The sequence below is a fragment of the Sceloporus undulatus genome, chromosome 1 (assembly GCF_019175285.1).
Source record: "Sceloporus undulatus isolate JIND9_A2432 ecotype Alabama chromosome 1, SceUnd_v1.1, whole genome shotgun sequence".
Taxonomy (NCBI): Eukaryota; Metazoa; Chordata; class Lepidosauria; order Squamata; family Phrynosomatidae; genus Sceloporus; species Sceloporus undulatus.
This window is the reverse complement of record NC_056522.1, coordinates 4,510,813-4,533,000: the sequence shown is the minus strand read 5'-3', so window position 1 is coordinate 4,533,000 and position 22,188 is coordinate 4,510,813. Positions and strand designations below refer to the sequence as shown.

The 22,188-nt window shown below is 42.3% G+C and overlaps 1 protein-coding gene across 6 annotated transcripts in view; it reads right to left on the bottom strand.

Annotated features, from left to right (window-relative positions):
- Positions 1–22,188, bottom strand: part of NCOA1 (nuclear receptor coactivator 1) — a 393,895-nt gene that overhangs the window by 192,546 nt on the left and 179,161 nt on the right. Inside the window, exon 1 of one of the 6 annotated variants that reach the window (XM_042463642.1) lies at positions 1,411–1,679. The exons of the other annotated variants lie outside the window; for them this stretch is intronic. The gene's annotated coding sequence lies outside the window, so the exon portion shown is untranslated. Of the gene's footprint in view, positions 1–1,410; positions 1,680–22,188 lie in introns of those variants that run through there. 6 annotated transcript variants of the gene reach the window in all.

Here is a 22,188-nt window from a genome sequence, read left to right as displayed (position 1 = left end):
AGATATTAAGGACACTGGGTGCCATGCAGTGTACCACTTCACTATGCAATCCCTAGTAACAAATAGGGCAAATAACGTATTGATCTGGACACTTCTATCAAGGACTGCATCCTGCGTCACAGCTGAGCAAGCCCAATGCAGAACTGAGCCTCCCTATGTTCAAGTTAAACCACGGTGCCACATGGCACACGCCCACGTTCAGGAATCAGATCAGACTGCAGCCGCTTCTGGTCCCAAGTTTGAAATAATCATTGCCATAGTGTAGCTACATCCAGGCACACACTTCCCCTGCATGCTGTGTAGCAACTGTTCCACATAGCTCTTTGTGCCAAGTCTCTTTTCACGGCACGTGGACCTCTGTCAGAGACATGTTAGCATAACACAAGCAATACATAATTAACTGTTTAACTGGGGGACTGGCCTATAATGTTTGTAAGCCATACTGCCCTTTCCGGAACCAACAAAACACCATGTTGACAACACCTTCTGTTCACTGGCCAAGTCCACTGAAGGGCCAAACACCTCATCTTTTGTATTTTTGAAACATGCATGTAGATTTCAGAAAAGTTCAGAATTTGTCAATACGATAGCAACCAACTGATTTCCAGTAGCAGAAAGGTTTCCATTCTATTGTACTACTGCCTCTTATGATAAAACAATTTGAAATAATTAACTTTTTCTGCTGCCTTAACGGCTTGTCAATGATTAGCAAACCGTTAAGCAATCAGCATTTTTTTTCTCCATTTAAAGATGCCGTCTCCGCTCCACTACACACACACACACACACACACACGCATACACACACACACACATATACACACACACCTACATCCACCTACATTTGTGTGTCCTCTTCTGCAAGCAACTGGGCGGATTCTTCCTAAGTATGAGTAAATATTCGCACATTGATTTCCAAGGTCACTGCTGCAAGGCACAAGTTTTCACTTAGGACATTATCCAAAAAGTAGTCATCCCAGCCAAATAGAAAAGGTACCAAGACAAAGAGAGAAGCGATGGAGATGCAGGAGGATGGAATGGTAGAATTGGTGACCAGTTGACAGAGAATGTGAGTTCCGACGCTGAAGGTAAGCAAACCTCTTGGCTGGAAAAAATAAAACCCTAGATGTTCTCTGTAGCTGGACACGGCTTTTATTTGCCCTGTTACATAAACACAGATAACAGGCACCAGAGGGTCCTCTTTCCCTGTCTCCATCCTCCCAGCCCCTGAAGCGGGCAGAGAAAAATGCAAGGTCCTTGGAGGAGGACACCAAGACTGAGAATTGCAAAGGACAAGTTAAAAGAAGGAAGAAAAATGCATATTATCAAGGCTCAATGCCCCCAAAGAGGCCTTTGGGGTGGGAGGCAAAAGAGTGGCAAAAAGCAATAATTAAAGAGGGGCACTACCCTTACCTGGGCGATCTCCAGCTACAGAAGCGTGCTCCCAGGTTGTTCAGCAACAACTTGATGTGTAACATGCTGCCACTGCGAGGTTCTCTCACCTACCCTCTGCTCCATGTGCTCCCGGTTGTTTAGAGCACATTTAGCCTGTGTCGTCTCTTTTTGCTGCACACTGCCGCTGCTGCTGCGACAGGCAAAGGACTCAGCCTCTGAGCGGAGCCGCTGCTCGATTCCCACACCAGCTGACTGGATAATTAAACACAACACATGCCGCCAGAGCCACTCCAACACAGCAAGCTCCTGGGATCCTGGGTGCCACCTGGCAGATTCTGGACAAACACAAGGGAATGGGGCCAATTCAGTGCCCAGAAAACAAGGCTCAGGGGCAGGGTGGTGCAAGTGGAAAAGCAGTTAGGCAAGACGTTCCTCTCATGCCCTGATGCCACTGTGCCTGCACAAAGGAACCAGAGAACAACCAAGGCGGATCCATACAACGCTTCTGTGATGCTTCAGAATTCTGCTAAAACGATAAAGCAAGCTTCAGGCGACAGGAGTTATCCCACCCCATCTTATGGGAGCTTATAGCAGGCTCCCACAAGGCAGCTGCCCACATTTCTGCAATGTATGGGAGCTCAGAAGCCACATGGCACCTGTGCCCAGGCTAAGCAAGCCCACAGAGATAAATGAGAACTCTTAGGTCAGCGTCACCAGCGAGCGAGTGGGCTTTGTCAAAACTGCTTCAACAACATTCACTTTACACACACACACACACACACACATTGTTAACTGCTTTAAGAACTCTGTGCTCAGATTTTAAGCAGGCCAGAAACTTAATATAGAAATAAATAACATCACACAGGCAACCTGGCATATGTGAAGGTTTTCAGGATGGTACCAATAGCTAAATTCATACTGGCAAACATTTTATTATTTATTTATTTACGGTATTTATACCCTGCTATTCAGCCCTAAAGGCTCTCATCGCGGCTTACAGATCATTATTCAGAAGGAGGCTTACAATCTAAAAAGAAACATGTCATGGTTGGTCAAGCAACTTCTATATATCATTACACTTAAATACAGGAAAATCTCACCAAACAAAGCTTGACAAAGAAGTTCCTTTTTTAAAAGTGTTTTTATGCCCTCACATCTCACTTTCTCTCCTTATCCTCTGTCTAGCTGGAGCTTTTTAGCAGCAGCATCACTGGGAGGATAATAAAGGAAGGCTGGAGAAACATTTATTATTATTATTATTATTATTATTATTATTAGTCAGTTTGCAGGAGCATGTCTGCAGAAAGCAATGCAATGCTGTTGCTGTGCATGGCTGCCTACAACAGGCAAAAAAACAAACAAACAAAAAACAGCAGTTGCTTCAAGAGTCCCTTATGAGCATATGTGAACATATCAACAGAAAGAAAGGGAGAAAGCTGAGAAACTGCCCCACCAGCTACCCCCAGAATATTAAAGAAGCATGTGTAAATGTGGTCACCAAAATGGAAATCATAAGAAAAATGGAGGCTGGTGAAATTTGAAAAAAAATTATCCTTGGATGCATTTGGAAGAAGCTTTCAAATGCGAAGATAGGCTTAACACTGAACATTAAGAAAAGAAAAATAATAGCCACAGAAGATCTAAATAAATTCAATCTAGATAATGAGGAAATAGAAACAGTTAAAGATTTTCCATATCTTGGATCAAACCTCAATCTGAACGGAGTCTGCAGTCAAGATATCAGAAGGATTAGTAATGGGAAGGGCAGCTATGAAAGAACCAGATAAGATCCTGAAGTGCAAAGATATAACACCAAAGTTAGGATTGTCCAAAACATGGTATTCCCCATCCCCATATACAGATGCAAGAACTGTGAAGAAAGCGGATAGAAAGAAAATCAACTCATTTGAGATAAGGTGCTGGAGAAGAGTGTTGAGGATACCATGGATGGCCAAAGAGACAAACAAACGAGTCCTAGAACAGATCAAGCCTGAACTCTCCCTGGAAGCCGAGATGATGCAACTGAGGCTGTCATACTTTGGACACATCATGAGAAAGCATGACACATTAGAAAAGACAATAATGCTAAGAAAGGTGGAAGGAAGTAGAAAGAGAGGAAGGCCACATGCCAGATGGTTAGACTCAGTCAGAGAGCCTGAACCTGCAGGACCTGAGCAGAGCAGTGGAAGATGGGGGGCTTGGAGGTGTCTCATGCACAGGGTTGCTATGAGTCGAGGTTGACTCAAAGGCAGTTAACAACAACAAAGAGGATGGGCTATGACAATGTGTCCTATGTGGAACTTCATATGACGCAAAATAATATAGTCAAGATCCTAAATGAGATTTTGTGTACCGAGCATTACAATGCTGATACCATCTCAGTTTAACCAGCTACCATTTTGTTTCTTCTCTCAGTTCAGAATGCTGGTACTAACACTAAATACAGTGGGCCCTTCCCTTATGCGGGGGATCCATTTCAGACGCCTCCCCCCCACCCCCGTGTAAGGAAAATACGATGTGTGCACCACTGCCTCTTCCAGCATGCGGCTTCAGCATAAGCTGAAAGCTGCTTAGGATGCAGGCGCTCTGTAATGTGGGTCCAGAAAACTCAGATGACCATTCAACCTGCACATGTATAATTGAAGGTTTAGGCAACAACTCAGGCCCTGCCTCCATGCCCTCAGCCTACATACCCTGCAGCTGGACACAAGACACATAGATTTTTCAATCATGCCATCAACATACAACATGACAAAGATGATAGCACAAGCTCACTGGCTATCCATGGCATGGAAAATTCAACAGAGACATCATTTCCAGCAGTAGGCTTACGTCTCTGGTAAGGTGTTGCTCCAACATAAGAAATTTTAAACTGGGTCTGACCACAAGTTGGTCCAACTGCCCCATCAAGCAGGAATAATATCCACTAACAGTATGATATCCAGCACCTCAGCACTTTAGGGGGCTTTCTCTCTGGTTATTGTGGCTAGTAGCCACCAACAAGCCTAACTTTCTACATATTTGTGTAATTCTTTTTAAAGCCATTTATAGCCGTTGCCATCACAACATCCCATGGTAACCGATTTCCACAGGTTAATTATTCATTGTAGCAAGGGGTACCGCACTTCCTTTGGTTTTAAATCGGCTCCCAATCAATTTCAGGGGATGCTCCTGAATATTTTTATTGAAAGAAAGAAAAAAGGAAAATCATTCTCTCTCTCCAACACCCCAATTCACTGTCACCTCCAGAATTCTTGATATGATAAATCTCTATGATGTGTCCTGCAACTCACCTTTAATAGCCAAAACCAGACATGGCAGGGTTTTTAAAAATCTTATCTCTATCTCTATATCTATCTATCCTGTTGGGATTGGGCTGCAGCATTAGGAATGGCTGGTTGAACAACTCCTCCTCCATCTCTACTATGGCTGGTTGAACAACTCCTCCTCCATCTCTACAATTAAAAACAGGATCAGGATAAAACAGTGTAAGTCCCTGTCTTTCCCTCTTTGTAAAACTAACAGTAATTAGAGGGAAGATTTAATCTGGGGAAACAAGAGAGAGAAGAGAGCCAGAGATTAAGGGAGAGCCATTCTGAGTCCCAGCTCCAGGGCAGGATATAAAGGAAAAGCATGAATCTAGCTGCTAATCCCAACAAGGGTAGACTCACTGAATGAACAGGGTTTACCTATGGTATCTCATAGGATCAGCATGATTTTCTTTACTTATGCAAGTCTTCCCTAACCTGGGGGTCTCATTTTGCATGTGCGCATTGTTAGTTTCTGAATTAAAATCTGTTTGTTTGTTCATTCCAAACAGGCTGAGCTGCTCTTCTTTTATATGGTGTAGGAACCTATCCCTGTTCTTTCCATGCTATTTCTGCCTTTGGTACCAAATTTTCTGTGAAAGAAAATCCGTGCCCAGGAACACAATGGCTTCATTAACTGCGGTATACCTGTACTAAAGTATGTCTTACATTGAAGTACAGTTGGCCCTCCTCATCCACGGATTTTGCATCCAGAGATTCAAGCACCCACGGCTTGAAAATATTTTTTTAAACCCTATAAATTCCAAAGAGCAAACTTTAATTTTCCTTTTTTATATAAGGAACACCATTTTGCGGTGCCATTATAATTAATGGGACGTAAGTATTCATAGATTTTGTTATCCACAGGGGGCCCTGGAATCAAACAAGGGCCCACTGTATGTCCAAATAAATTAACTGAATTTAAGTCCTTAGCAGCGCCTTCTTTTTGCTCTGAAGGACCACATTCTCCCATATGAGTCTGCCTGTGATTTTGGGCTGTTCTGAGAAGTTCCTTCTCTCCAGCACATCACCCTCAACACAACTGCATTTGATGGACGCATGAGAGAAGGCCTTCTTGGTGACTGCTCCCAGTCTCTGCAACTCCTTCCCAATTTAAGTTAAACTGCCTCACAGTGACAGAGAGTAACCCCCCTTTTTATGAGTCAAAACAGAGATCTCCCCCCAAGGTAGCAGAAAGGGGGGTTTGTTGGTACATCTACAGTGCCTCTCCAGAGGCAGCCAAATCCTTTTTTTGTCTGAAAAGCCCTTTGAGAACTGCTAAGAAAGGGGGAAACAGCCCTTTTAATAAACTGCTGCATTGTGGTGTAGCCGCTGTCCTTTTTGCTGTTTTTCACAAACATGCTTTAAACTATAAATAGAATTAAGAGCTATTTTAATTATATTTTAGCTTTTCTCTGTATCAATGATGCGGAATCTTAATCTGTATTTGTTTTAACTCTGTAAAAAGCCCTGAGAGCCAGAGCTAAAGAAAAAGCAGGATACAAGTGAATCATAATAATAATTGTTGTTGTTGCCTGTCCATGACTGGATTGTTCATGTTCAACAACATTTAATATGGAATGAAGAAAGCAAATAGGGGATGCGGAAAAGGGTAAATAATGGCAGAAAAAGCCTGCAATGAGAGGTGGAGATTATTCCCTCCCAGCCAGTTACTCCACTGGGTCTCAGTATGTCTAATTTTGACTTGGATCATAGAGTTGGAAGAGACCCCAAGGGCCATTCAGTCCAACCCCATTCTGCCATGCAGGAAATCACAATCAAAGCATCCCTGGCAGATGACCATCCATCTGCTTAAAGACCTTCAAAGAAGGAGACTCCACTGCACTCCGAGGAAGGAGTGTGTTCCACTGTCAAACAGCCCTTATGTCAGGAAGTTTCTCCTAATGTTGAGGTGCAATCTCTGTTCCTGGATCTTGCATCCACTTTTCTGGGCTCTATTCTCTGCAGCAGCAGAAAACAAGCTTGCTCCATCCTCAGTGTGACACCCCTTCAAATACTTAAACAGGGCTGTTATATCACCCCTTAACAGTCCTTTCTTCAGGCTAAACATACCCATCCCCCTAAGTCTTTCCTCATAAGGCATGGTTTCCATTTTAGTCACCCTCCTCTGGACACGTTCCACTTTCTCAACATCCTTTTACACTGTGCTGTCCAGAGCTTAACTTCTCCTTCCTGGCTCCAAGGTTTCTTCAAACTGGGCTTCTCCTGTTTGAAAAATGAGAGCTTGAGAAACAAAAGGGCCACTAGCATGCTGAGTCCATCATTTATTTATTTTTTGCCTTGGCAGCCACAGAAGGCCTAAGCTACTCATCAAAACGGATGGATGGTCAACCTTCCCCCATAGTTATTTGAGCAGAGGTTCCTGACATCTTTGTGGCCCCCCATGCCTCCCCATTCATTTTTCTGAGATCATAAGCAAGGCCAAGGAGCCTTGTGTTCTGCCTGAGAAGAGAGGTTGCTGCCTTCTACCAAGAGATGCTGCTGCCTTGTGCATGAGAAGCTGGTGCTGTTCTCCTGAGCTATGTCCACCAGCAACGCAGCAAGACCGATTTAAAACCTTTACATTATTTTGCCTCTCTGAGGCTGGAATTGGCTCACAACACAAACACACAGACACCCTCCTCCTGCTCCTAAATTAAGATAGCTATTCCTTCTCCTGAAATACTTAAAAGAGTGTTAAAAATTACAGGCTCTGCAACCCAAAAAATAGGGGGGTGGGGGAGGAAAAGCGAGAGAAGGAAATACATAAAGTGAGTTTTAGGAATGTGGCAAGACTGCTCTAGACAGTGAAAAATTGTTGCAAAAGGGGGGGAAATTGCCCCAAGCAAAGGCTACAGATGCTCTTTGACTAGAGGAGGAAAAGCATTTCTTGCTGAAGTTGGACTTTCTGGAGACAGAGAATAATGAGCACTGAGCTCAGCTACACAGAGGACAGGCTCCTGGAGTTGTCACACCATCTTCTACAAGGAACCACAGGGACCCTTAGCTCCAAGCTACACTTTCCGTAGACCTCGGTGAAACTTTCCTCTGACCTTTTCTACTTTTTCTTTGTTTGAGAAACCAAAGACAAGGGCAGGATGAGGCAAGCAGGACCAACAAATAACTGGGAGCGGGAGAGAAGGTGCTGTTTCATCACAGCTATCTTCCGATCCTCTCTATCCAGGATGCCTTTATTGGCCAACTGAAACACACAATATACTGTACTTGTTGCAAACTTTCAAAGCTCCACTGGCTTCTTCATCAGGCAAGGTGTTACATACCAAACAGGAGAAAAAATAGAGATATTAGCCAGATGCCTGCATTTTGTTGTTTCTGTCCTTAGTTAAGATGGTATGTGTGGAGGACACCACCCCAGAAAAGAGATGTGTAGTACTTCCTGCTGCCATGTGGACTTGCTGTTTGCTACCTGCATGCTCTATCTCACCTGGTGGACTGCTGGCCTCAGACTGCCAGGGCCAGGACCCAGGTACCCAGACAGGAACACCTCTTCCCCTTGTGAAGGGGATAAAGGCTGGGTGCCTGCTGCCCAAAGGGGGATGATGATGATGATGATGATGATGATGATGATGATGATGATTAATAACCTTTATTTATGAAGCGCTGTAAATTTACACAGCGCTGTACATACAATCTTTTTAGTTAGACAGTTCCCTGCCCTCGGGCTTACAATCTAAAAAGACATGACACAGAAGGAGAAGGGAGTGGTGGAGGGAAAGGGTAAGAGGTCCAGGCTCCAGCAGTTCCTCTCTACCTCCAAGGCCTGGACCAAGGCAGATGGACTGGAGGGAGGGCTTGGCTTCATAATGGATGGTTAATCATTTTCCAGGGAAAATACATACTCTCAAGTAGGATAATACATATACAGTACATAGCAATACAGGAAATGGTTTGATAAACAGGCACCAAAAGAACATCAATAGTAAGCGACAATTATGCAAAGCCTGGGAAGGCTTCTCTGAACAGGATGGTCTTCAACTCCATTTTGAAGCTGGTTAAAGAAGTGATGGCTCTTGCTCGCGGGGGAAGAAGGTTCCAGGAGTGAGGGGCAGCAATTGAAAAGGGGCAAATCCAAGATGGGGCAGAGGAAATCCTGAGCTGAGACAGTAGACCTTGATTACCAGAACGGAGTGCCCTGGTGGGAAGGTGAGGAGAAAGAAGGTCTGATAAGTAAGGAGGGGCCAGTCCATGGAGGGCTTTAAATGTCGACAGCAGGAGCTTATGCAGAATGCGGAAAGGGAGGGGGGAGCCAGTGAAGGGATGCCAACACAGGAGAGATGTGGTCAGAGCGGTGGGTGGAAGTAATAATGCGTGCAGCTGAACGCTGAACAGAGATTAAAGGACGGAGGTGAGAAAGAGGAAGCCCTGCCAGGAGGACGTTACAGTAATCCAGTCGTGAGATCACTAGGGCATGGACCAGGATCTTGGCAGTAGAGGCGGAGAGATATGGTCGGATTTTGGCAATATTGTACAAAAAGAATCTACAAGCCTTGGCGGTGGTCTGGATCTGAGGGATACACGACAGAGAAGAATCAAAGATAAAACCAAGACTGCGGGCTTGCTGGACTGGTTGAATGGAAATGTTGTCCACAGAGACAGAAAAGGAGTCTTGTAGGGTGGGCTTAGGAGGAAAGACAAGAAGCTCCTTTGGATGACACCAAAGGGGGGGTTGCCCCTTTGGGGAAGCCATTTCAGAGGGAACAAGGACAAAGGCCAGCTCATTTGGCTGGTAGAGGAAGGTATATTTTAATATATTTTAAGGCAATTAATTTAACTGTATTTTGATTAATACCTATACAGTATTTAGTTATGGTAAGGGGATGAATTTTTAGTTGTGTATTTGTTATGTAATTGTTTGTGCATTTTTGTAAACCACCTTGATCTGTTGGAAAGGCAGTATATAAATAAAATTATTATTATTATTATTATTATTATTATTATGTTTGTGGGTTTTTGTTTGGATTTGCTAAATGGCCAACACATGCGTGTTTTCTTAATTGTAAGATACTGCTTTATAGCTGCACAGGGGAACCCTTAAGAGTGAGCCAATGGACTGGGACCTTCAACAAAGGTAAAACAATTTTTTCTCCTCAAATTTGGACCATATTGACATGTTTTACCTTTCCCTACCAAAATATTCCTGATGCAAAAACATGGAGGCGTCTTTAGAAATCCATTGCCCTCTGCCAACAAAGAGGCCTGCGGCCTCACAGGAACTGAGACATGTTGGATTGCAACAGAAGACTCCTTGTTGAGATGCAAATGGATTTTAAATTTCCTAGATTGGAAAATCTCCCAATTGCCACATAGTCAGAAGGAGCCTGCAAAAGATACTCTCCTCTACCATCTTAACTAAGGACAGAAACAACAAAATGCAGGCATCTGACTAAACATCTCCAATTGTTTTTCTCCTGTTTTGTTTGTAACACTTTGCCTGATGAAGAAGCCAGTGGAGCTCCAAAAGCTTGCAACAAGTATATTATGAACTGCAGTTGGCCAATGAAGGTATCACTGTTTGGTGTACTTTTGTTTGAATCTATCCAGGATGCTATTTCAACACAGAGAACCGTGTGTGAGTTTGAGTAAGTGCATGTGTGTATGTGCGCCTTCCACTCACCTGTCGACTTATGGCCACCCCAGGAATTTCATTGGATTTTCTTAGGCAAGGAATACTCAGGTGATTTTGCCAGTTCTTTCCTTTGAAGTTCCGTCTACAGCACCTGGTATTCATTGGTGGTCTCTCAGCCAAGGACTAAACAGGACTGTCCTTGCTTAGCTTCCAAGATCACATGGGATCTGGTGCCTTTAGGGTATTTAGGCCCTGTCAAGGGAACCAGAATGCCAGTCAATTCCTTCAGTTTGTCCCAAGCTGATGTGTTTGTGTGTTTTCCAGTCTGGACCTGGGACATCCACTATTATATACACAATAATCTTATGTAAAAGAAGCAAGCCAAAGGAACTGACAATGTTTCTTCATAGGAATGGAAAGAATGTTTGAAAAATGGCTTCCTCACATGTCACTAAAACATCAATTTTTCAGAAACATGGAAAGAGAAATCCAATTGGACAGGATTGATTGTTTGATTGATTGCAGTTTGGGACAAATTTGATGCCAAAGAAATACACTTCGGCAGGTTTTTTTTTTTCTGTACAGAAAACAAAATTTCTGAAAAGAAAATACATTTCCTACATATAAAAACAGCATCTTCTGCACAGGAAATAACTTTTTTTTTGCACAGATAATGGTGTTATGAGGATTTGCATCCCTGTGAAACCTTCAACTGGTTTTAGCCTTGTTTGTGTGTACAGATAGGTTGGCAGCTGAAGACAACTGTGGTTCAGTGTGCTTCTCCCTTGAGTCATGTAGACAAGCAGAGGCAAGCAGCCAGAGGTTGGCTGTAATATTGAAAGATGAACTTGAAGCAGTGTGATGGCTGGACTGTCGGACTTGGAGCTGGAAGGCATGCTGGACTCAGACTGCAGCATGGCCATGAAGCCCATTGAGTGACTGTGGGCATGACACTTTCTCACACCTGACCTTCTAGGCTAGCACTCCAATGCTTCAGGATTCGCTAATATTATGTCTTGTCCTATGTACCGTTTGCAGCTCACAGAAAAGGGGGAAAGAAAAAGGTGCAAATGGCATGCCATGCTATAATATCCACTGTGATAGTTACACAAATGCATATACACACATATGCACACATGGTGAGGGGAGGGTTGCAATCTGAGCACATCACAGCCCAAGTTTAATGTGTTTAAAACATAATGTGTTTGCTGGATACAATGAGGTGTCTTTTATATCTTTCACTGGAACAGGTTACAAACATAACATTTTTACAGAGACACATTTGGAGAAATGACCCAACAGTCACACACACAGCCCCCTCCCCCCCCAATACATATTGCTATGGTCTATTTCACTGACAAAAGGCAAGCAAATACCAAAACCATCTTCACCATCTCTTTAGCAGCAGAGCATTTCACAAGAAAGGCCACAGCTTGGCTTGTAATGCCAAATTCCAACCGTGGAATGCAGTGAAATCTTGCTTGTTCATCTCTATTCACACCACGTAAAGCTTATTCCCAATACCGCCCTGCTTTCTGGAGGGCCAACTATAATGCCTGAATAATCAGACCCCTCCTTTCTTGAGTGTCATTGAGTATAAAATCATAAAATTTCAGCAGAAGGAATGACTGTTCACTCTCTAGTTGGTTCCAAAAACCTACCAATCTTGCCTGCCTACCAATACCTATTATTTAGTGCTTAACAATACTTCTGAGTTCTCAAAGCACCTTCTTCCAGGCGTGGGAATCATGCGGCCCTCCAGCTGGTGTCGAACTGCAATTCCCATACATTCCTCACCAGTTAGGGCCGATATGAATTGCAGTCAAACAACATCTGGGGCTTCACATGATTCTCATCCATACTTTAAAAGGAATACGAATTGGGGAGGAAAGAGGCAATTACCTAAGGAAGACTTACAAAAGCCTTGTGGGAAGGGGGGCATTGGTGGGGGCTGTGGGTAACCAAGGAGTCCCAATCCACAGCCCACAACCTTGCCCACAGCACCACCAAATTCTCATGTGAAGCTGGTATTTCCACCTTCACAGCACTGTGCCATATCACATACACTGATGTATGTCTTGTGTTTTAATACTGCTGTGTTTCAACAGCTTTATCTCTATCCCTCTGAAGTCCATTTCTGGGTGAAGTTATCTTTTATAAATGCTTTAAACAAATACTGAATATACTCGTCTATAAAACTAAAAATTGATGCCTCAAAATTAACCCAAAATCCCAGGTCAACTTATTTACAGGTCAGTATGGTAATGTGATAGCAGCTCTTTCGGTAAGCATAAGAAGAAGGGGAAAGGAGTCCTGTTGCACCTTGTCTATTTTAATCTACCAGTTTTGTACGTTTTAATCATACTGTTTTTTAATATTGTAAGCCACTCTAAGTCTCAGTTTTGAGAAAAGAACAGGATACAAATTATTATTATTATTATTATTATTGAAGCCTAATCAATTTATTTCAACATACGCTTTTGCTTTTTCAGAAGCATGAACGGCCATACATCTAAACACCCAGAGGGAAAAATCACCTGAGCCAACTGCCCTGACATAGGCAACACTTGTTTAGGTATGAGGGCAGGAGCTATATATTTCAAGATCCTTCCTCTTACTCAAGCATCACAAGACTCTCAGGAATCAAAGTGGTCAAAGTTGGCAAAGCTGCTGCTTCTGGGAAGAAAACTAAACCCCCGGAGAGTCCAGCATGCAGCCAAGCAGCAGACGAAGGGGGGAGATTGGTGCAAAAGGAAACATAGACACTCTCTCCCTCTTGTTCTGCTGGGCATTGTGATTAATTACCAGGGCTGGCAAACCCAAGGAAACGGAAGGGCACAAGGTCTCTCCCCCAACCATTCCCTCCTCCTGCAGTGTCCCTTGTTCAAAGAGGGGCTTGCCTGCTCATCCATCACCCAGCCAGCTAAGGATGGCAAGCAAAGGACGGGGCTGCAGAAGGGAAGGCTGCCAAGGGTAAGCAAGCGCTTCTGAAATGATAGAACGCAGCACCACTGAAAGGGCTTTATTGAGAAGACTGTCAAGGCTGGGAGCACCAAAGGCAAAGGTGGCAATGCACACACCCCTGCAAGCATTAGCTTGTGATGAAACTGGCTCCCTTAGCCATTTCATTTCTGGCTATGACAAACCTACACTCTCTTTTCCTCCTAACTGTAGTCATCAGGCCTTTCTCACATTCATATGCTGCCTCACAAATAAATAAATAATAAATAAATAAAAAAATTAATAAATAAATACTGTTTATTTATAATACCCTTTCCACCAATGGGTGGTACATCAAAACATATACTGTACAATACAATAAAAAGCGAACAATAAATCACTGCACTATAAAATACAAAAATACTAAAATAATATACTAATACTGTATGCTACGAACAAAACCAAACAAAATCCTCACTGCCCTTCTTGGCCACCTTAGGCATGCTCAGCAACTTAGTCCGGCAAATCAAAGAGGAAGGCCTTCAACCCTTTACGAACGTGGATCAGATCCTCCTCCAGACGAAGGTGCAAAAGATGGCTGTTTCACAAATGCGAAGCCAGATCCTGAAAGGCTCATAGCCTTGACAGAAGCATACATGTAATAATAATAATAATAATAATAATAATAATAATAACAACATTTATTTATATACTGCTATTCCAAATTCGATCACAGTGGTGTACAACTAAAAAATAATACAAAGAAACACTCAACAACAACATGATAAAAAAAACATCCCAATACAATAAAAACTATAAACATACAACTATGTTGGTGAACTGCCAATAATCCTTTGTCTGCCAGATCTTAAATTTCTAGATGGTACGTACCATGCTAGCCGAGCTGCAAATACATGGAGAGGTTAAACCGCAGGGCCTTAAATACTAGGACCAAAAACTTATAATGAGCCCTGGCCCAAAGTGGAAGGCTACTTTTGAGAAAGAAAAAGTGGGGAGGTCTCTTAGATTCTGCAGAGGGGAAGGAGAAGACACAATATAGTTGGCTCTCTGAATCCACAGATTCCGTATCCAAGGATTCAACCATAGCTTGAAAATATTTTAAGCATATACAGTATATACATTCCAAAAAGCAAACCTTCATTTTGCCATTTTATATAAGGAGCATCATTTTATTACACCCCTGTATTTAATGGGACTTGAGCATCTCCAGATTTTAATAGCCATAGTGGGTCCTGGAGCCAACCAGAGCGGAAATCAAGGATCCATTGTACACAAATATTTGGAAGGGTTTGTGGGTGGTATTAATATTTGTGTTGTACTTCTTAAGCCCCTGCATTCAAAACAAATTCCAGGCTTAACGTCAGACTACGGTAACCTGGTATTTAAAATTAGCTTACAATAAATGTTCATGAACCTGAAAAGTGTGCTACCTAGAAGGAAATCTTATGTATGATCTTTGGGCTGCTTCTGTGTCTCAAATAAAGGGTAGAAGGGAGGAATCATAGTCCAACCCTCAGTAGAGCACAAATCCATCCCTAAAAGCTTCCTTATCAGGTGGCCATTCAACCGTTATTTAAGTCTCCCCTGAAGAAGAGTCCAGTACCTTTAGGTAGTCTGTTCTACCACTTAACAGTTTTTATCATTAGGAAATTTCTCCCAAAGTTTAGTCAGATTCCCCTTTCTTGTTTCTTGCATCCACTGGCTCAGTTTTTACCTACTGAAGCAGCAGAAAACAAGCCTGTTCTGTGTTTCATATGTCAGCTCTATCAGTCGCAGTCCTCTCCAAGGTTCACATACCCAACTCCTCCAACTGTTCATCACAGGCTTGGTTTCCATAACCGTCTTGGTAATCTTCCTCTGGACCAGAAATAATTGCTGGTTTATCATCTTAACACAGAACTCTTTCTTAAGAGAAGACATGTTGGCAGTTTTCCAGTTCCAACAGCTTTTAAAATTATTTTTAATGGCAAATTAAAAATGTATCTGTCTCTAATGACTAGCCATGTTCACTCCTTGGCTTCAGGGACATGTGATTATCAGCAATGGTGAAAGGGAAGGACAAACAGCTTGGGACACCTTCTCTCTTCTTGTTCTGAGGATGGGAACCTAGTAAATGGGATACTAGACTATGCAGACCATTGTTTCAGTCTGTTTTCTTAAGGCAGCAGGATGGGCCTGGGTCATCAGCATGTCCAACACAGCTACTTCTTTTGAGCCATCATCTTTGGTATCAAGCATATGCCAAGAGCTACTACTAAAATATAGGTTGTCTAAACTTGAGTTGCCATTAAATCTCTCTGAATCTTTGTGTGTACATCTTCTTAACAAGCATAACAACATTTTAAAAACAGAAAAAGAAAGAAAGAAAATTAAGCACACACTCTGAAACACTGCAGACACTCCTTTAGAATTAAAGATGTGGGGAAAAAGACAAACACCAGTTTAACACCGTGTGCCAAAATACCCTGAGACCAGAAAGTCTAAGTCAACAAGGGCTTCCCAGATGGCAAGGCAAGGTTGAGCTTTATTGCATCACCTGGCTCCTTTTAGTAATCATAATTACCCTGATGAATCAGCCTTTTTGATTGCAAAGAAAACTCTTTCTGTAGCTCATAGATTATACAAAGAGCCTTAATAAGGCACTTGAAGATCTATTTTCCATTTGTATCTTTTTAAAATGACATACCCAAAAGCCTTCACCAGAGCTACTTTGAGGAACCACCTTGGAGATTCAAATATGCTTCATAGCAATGATAGTGGGAAGAGCATCTCCAAAACTCAAACCAGAATGGACAGAGATCTTCTCATAAAAGGTAAATGGAAACAAAACTCACTGGATGAAGGCTTCTGACCTTGCTTTCTTAGACGGAAAAAGATTAATTCTGCTTCACACCCAGCTAGTAGATTCCTTGCATTTTGTAAGGGAATCTTTCCACCCCTCATTTGACCCACAATGAGGGCTTCTTGGCTGGCTTCTAAAATATGAATACATAGCCTCTAAATTTCAGCTCCCAGTCAAAGAGTAAGACAGACATATTAGTTCTCTCCTTCCCTAATAAGAATATTCAAGAATACATTCTGGCCTTACAGTAAGTCTATGCCAATATGCAAGGTGCAACAGCACAACCAATGAGGATGTGTGCACATGTGATTCTATCCAACATGCAGCATCTTGACCAACAGCTTCAACATACAGCTTACTGAGCAGGAGTTCAAGTTTGCAGAGAGATTTGTTGGAAGGCAATGTGAGTGTGAAAAAAAAGAAATAAAACTTTCTGCTTACAAAGGAAAACTTTCACACAAATATAGAGTCTGTGTATATACACACGCTCACACATTTTGTTTTGCTTGCCAGACCTACCAACCTTAGATTTGTGGGTTGAGGCAAAGAATATCTTCAAGAATATCAGCTTTCAAAACAGAACCACCAACACCCAGATAATGTGAAGTAAGAAGTGCTGAGTAGGATCAGATCTTCTGTGGGAAAAATATAAGGAAGGATGTTTGCTGGACCAACCTATTGACATCCCCAGGGGTTCATGTTCCTCTCAATGGCACCACGCATTGCACAAAACTCTTGCAGCTCAGGAGAAAAGCAAGAGCAAGATGCATTAAAAAAACCTAAGCTTGCAACTCCACCCATCCCACTTACAGGTTTACGGTGCTTTGGTCTGGCAGCTCTCCAGGGAAGAAGTGACTGCACTTGAAGGAGGTGGAGAAGTACATTGCAGCTAAACAATGATCTCATGTCTAGCTCACACCTGGGCATCCCAACCCCAAACATTTGCAAATACTACCGACTTTGGTACAGCTGTGTAACATTCCAGCTGCCGGTGTATTGGAGAAAAGACTGTCGCTCCCCTGCCCGAGCCCAGCGTGTTGGGAAAACAGCAACTTGCCCAAGGTCAACTATTAAAAAATCCTAGATTATGTTTATCAGCATTTTCTAAGAATTTGGCAGTGGGCAAACACCCTGGGAATACAATTTAAGGGTGGAATAAAATACTTATATAAATAAAACAGTTAAAAATTAACACGCGCAATAAAAACCACAATACCTATTTAAATTCATGTTTCTTTTTGCACGCTTGCTCAACTCCATCCAGCAAGTGCCAGCCCAAAGAAGAAAGCTCTTTCACAGCTGCTCCAAAATGGACACAGGGTCAGGAGTGGCCATCAGGAACCTCTCCTCTAGTACATGGAAGAGGATTATCACTGGGTCCACATCCAGGGGGGCACGGAAGAGGGCACCCTGAACAACAACTGGCATAAACCACTACTCCTATGTTCTGTTTGAGGGAGGCCTCAGCCTGGCCACTGTTGGAAACAGGATCATGTCCTAAACAGGCCTTTGTTTTTGACCAGAAGCATCCTTCTTAACAACCCCACAGGCATCTACTTGCCGTTGGTATACAATGTCCTTAAAGAGAGCTAGTGACATGGTCATGTGTCACATTTCCCCATCTCGGCATCCCTCCAGATGTGTCCAACTATAACTCCCATCATCTCCAGTCATGGAACCCACTGTCCCTTCTTGCTAGAGATGCTGGGAACTGCACACATCCAGAGACTGCCATATTTGAGAAAGCTGCTACAGGGTGAGATTTTACCATCCAGAAGCAACAACAGGAGAACCCTGATTAATCTATCTCCTTTTGATATTACCAGTTTTCTCATTCACACACAGAAATAGAAAATACTGAGCCATGCATGACTTTGGTATATAATGATATATCTTTAAATTTAAGAATCTGATGTATTTCCTTCAGCGCTGACTTTCCAAGTCCTAGCCTTCTTATTTCTTGACTGCAGTCTCCATTCTGATTATGAGACAAAGTATAGAAAATCTCTTAACTATTTTGAAGTCTTTATTATCCACTTTAAAGTTTTTTAACTTTAAAGTTATGTACCCCATCACTGTATGCCTCCCTACTAAGACGAGTAAGATGTCACATATATTCAGCCCAGCACAGACTCACACAATCTGCCCGCCACCCACATACCAATATATAATCACACAAGCAAGGTTCTTCCATGATTTACTCTAGCTTTGCGGATATTACTTTCCTTCCCCCTCTCAACCACATTTGTGTTTGAGTCAGTTGTGTGCTTTAACCTTTGCTCAGCATAATTCTGCAGCAACATGGCAATGATGACCATTATTCTCATTAGCATGGAGTGTCCTCAGTCCCTCTCTCTGGCACTTCACAAACAAAAACATCTAAGCAGGAGTCGCCCGGTTTATGCCAACCCCTTCCCTGCTGAGGGATCAATATCTCACTGCCCTTATTATTTTAATTTTAATGCCTCATGTGGGTTTTCACAACAGAAATAATTATAAGCTAGTGATGAAATCACCTTGCTTTTCGCAGGGCAAAGGAGACCTTGGGGTTCAATTAAGTGACAAGAGTTGGCACCCTGGGTGTCTACTGCCTCCCAGCAACACTTCTCACTTGTTATTCTTATCTAAATCTAATGGCTTAGGTAACCATACCTAATTGTTGTGACCCAGATGGTAAAATGTGATCCACAGTCCAAAACAATGTAAGAAAATCAAAGCAATGCAACTAGATCAGACCAAAGGCCAATCTAGTCCAGCTTTCTGGTCCCACATGGCGATACAGAAGCCTCTTCTGGGAAACTCACAGACATGAGCACAACTGCACGCTTCGCTTCATATTCTTCATCAACTCTTATCCATAGAATCTAAAAAGAGTTGAAGGGACTGCAAGGGCCATCTAATACAACCTCTCAATCAAGATCCATCAGAAATTAACTAAGGGCATTTCCAGAGGGCCTGTATATCCTATAATGGCACCAGATCCTATCTGACAGTGGAAGCTAAGCAGGATCACTACTGGTTAATACTTGGATGGGGCACTGCCAACAAATACCAGATCCTATAGGCTATATTTCATTGGAAGGAACTGGCAAAACCACCTTCAATGATTTCTTGCCTAAGCAAAGTCTGGAAAATTCATAAGGTCACAAAAGAACATATAGTAAGAGCTGTTGGACAGTCAAACACACTTCCTTGGAGTGTGGTGGAGTCTCATTCTTTGGAGGTCTTTAAACAGAGGTTGGATGGCCATCTGTCAGGGATGCTTGGAATGTGAGTTCCTGCGTGGCAGAATGGGATTGGGCTGGATCAGGGCCCTTGGGATCTCTTCCAACTCTGATTCTATACAGACATCCATTTCCAGAGGGAGGGATCCTCATTCCAGCAATCAGAAAGCATTCTGCAGCAATTCCATTTTTCTGAACAAATGTTCCACATTAAGAAAAAAGATGGAAACAGGAGCTTCTTGGTGGCTGCTCTCAGGGATGCTGTGGAATTCTCTAACACAGAAGGCTAGATGGGCCCCTTCTCTTCTCCCCTTCTGCCACTGGGCAGAGATGCATTGATTCAAACAGGATTATAAACTGTAGCCCAAATAGGTTTAGACACTAACTGGACACTGAAGAAGGGTCTTTTAATGGGGGGATAGGGGAAGTTATACTTCTTTCTCTTTTAGTCTTACATTTTTAATGCTTTTAAGTGGGTTTAAATTTTAAGTGTGCTTGGTTTAAATAGGATAGTCCATTTAACTGTTCTTTAATGGTTTAAGATGCATTTTGTTTTAATTTATGTTCTACACCACTGCACTGGAGGAAAGACAGGTTATAAATTAGATAAACAAATCGCAAACCATAAAATAAAATATGCTGGATAAACAAGGGAGGATGACTAGCGGAAGGCAGAGATATCTGAAGCTGCTTGTAAATTTTAGTGAAAATGGGCAGGAAATAGTGTGATAAATGCCTTGTCCTAAACCACTTTCTACTGTTAAAGTCGCTGCTACTGAAACTGGAAATTTGTCAAAGTAAAATGTCTTTGAAGCCGAGTCATCATCTCAAACAAAGGGATTATCTCCAAGATCTTCTGGAGTGGCTATCCTACAAATCATTGCACAAGAAAGAGTAACGCTTCAATCCTAACTATACTTACCAGGAATACATTTTTGAAGGGAGTCTGCACACTGTCCTGGCTTGTGTGTGGCAGTAGCACACTGGGAGAGTTGGTTGTGAATCCCCAGTCAGCCATGGAAATCCATGGAGTGGCATGGAGCAACTCACACTCTCTCAGCCTCAGAGGAAGGGAATGGTAAATCTCAGAACAAATCTTTCCAAGAAAACTCTAGCCTAGGACAGTGCTAAGTCAACAGCAACAGCTTGCTAGTAGCCTGACTCTTGAGAATGTCTTGCAAAGTGCTCTCATCATGCACATGGATGCACATATTAATATCCTTGTGTACTACCATGAGGGAAATAGCATGGTATTGTGGATTAAGTGCTGGACTAGGAAACCAGGGTTCAAATCCCTCCTTGGCCAAAGAAACCCACTGGGTGACCTTGGGCAAGTCACATTCTGTCGGACTCAAAGAAAGGTAATGGCAAACCTCCTCTGAGCTACTTTTGCAAAGAAAACCCCACAAAAGGTTTGCATTAGTCACCATAAGTCACAAATGACTTGAAAGCACTCAACTAAAACAGTTCCATGGAACTGGGTAGGCTTTATTTTTGAATGACCTGGCATAGAACCAGTCATTGCGATAGACTCAAAGAAGAGAGGTTGAATTTTAAAAGTTCCTCTTGATTAGCTAGCCAGTGTTCCTTACATTGAGCAATAGGAAAGTTCAATGGCAAAGAGAAGAAAAGGTTAGAATGGTTTTGGTTTGCATTCAGATTTAGGCTGGACAGTACTGTCACAGGGAACCTTTACTAACAAGATGTTTAAAAATTTAACAAGCAAATCAGACATATTCAGGCTGCATGAAATCCATGAAAGCTGCAGACTAATTTCTTTTAATTCCAAGGCAAGGGTGACTGGCTCTTCTTCCACAGCTGAAAAGAATGGCGATTATCACACGGGGGACGGGACGTCCTTGTCTCATCCTTCCTGCACAATCGCACAAAGATTATCACATGCTGTTGTCATTATTGCATCCATGACACGTTCTTATCATGTGATCATGATAAGATTTTCAGACAATGTCACACTTATCCTTCTCCTGCCCTATCAGTTTGTATTAATGGAAACTTGTCTTAATATAATGACAGGGCCATTGGTGGAATAAGGATTGGATAAGTGCGGACGGGATAAGGACGGCTGTTAATATTGTGCAGCCACTCTGAGTCCCAGTTTTGGGGAAAGAGCAGGATACAAATAAATATAACAACAACAACAACAACAACAACCCCGTGTGATAATCTCCAAAGGCAGCAATGGCATCTCGCAGGCACCTTTAGAACCTGCTGCTACTGAATCCAAATAGAATGAAACTAAAGACCAAACTATACCTCATGTGGAAAATTCATGACTGGACATTTTAGCTTTTATTGAAAACAAGCTTTTGAAGGAATTTTGGCAGGCAGTTTTATTTTAGAACTATTTTTAAAGGTATGTGGTTGTAACATACATGCATCCAAAAAAGTGAGTTTATATCCACAAAGGTTTGTGCAAAAATAAAAACCACTTAGTCTTAAAGGTGCTGCCACATCTCCCTTTCTCCCCTCCCCTTCTTTCCTCTTTTTAAAACCAAGTTGAGGATTTGTGTTAAGTAACAGTAATACTTTTAATGTTTCCAAGCTCTTAAAAAAATCTTTGGGGATGCCAACTATTAAAGCAGCTACAAAAAGTAGCCATCTAAACTTTGATTAAAAATCCAAAACTGAAGAACAGCCCATCACCTTTCAACATAATGCTGTGATTCTTACCATCAGGAAGTTCCCCTAATATATAGATGAAATCACCTTTCTTGTAAAATGAAGCTCATGGTTCAGGTCTTACTTTCTGGAGAAGCAGAAAACAAGCTCCTTCACACTTTCACCTAATAGCTATTTTTAAATATACAGTATTTGAAGATGGCCATCATACTCCATCTCAGTCTTCTCTTTTCT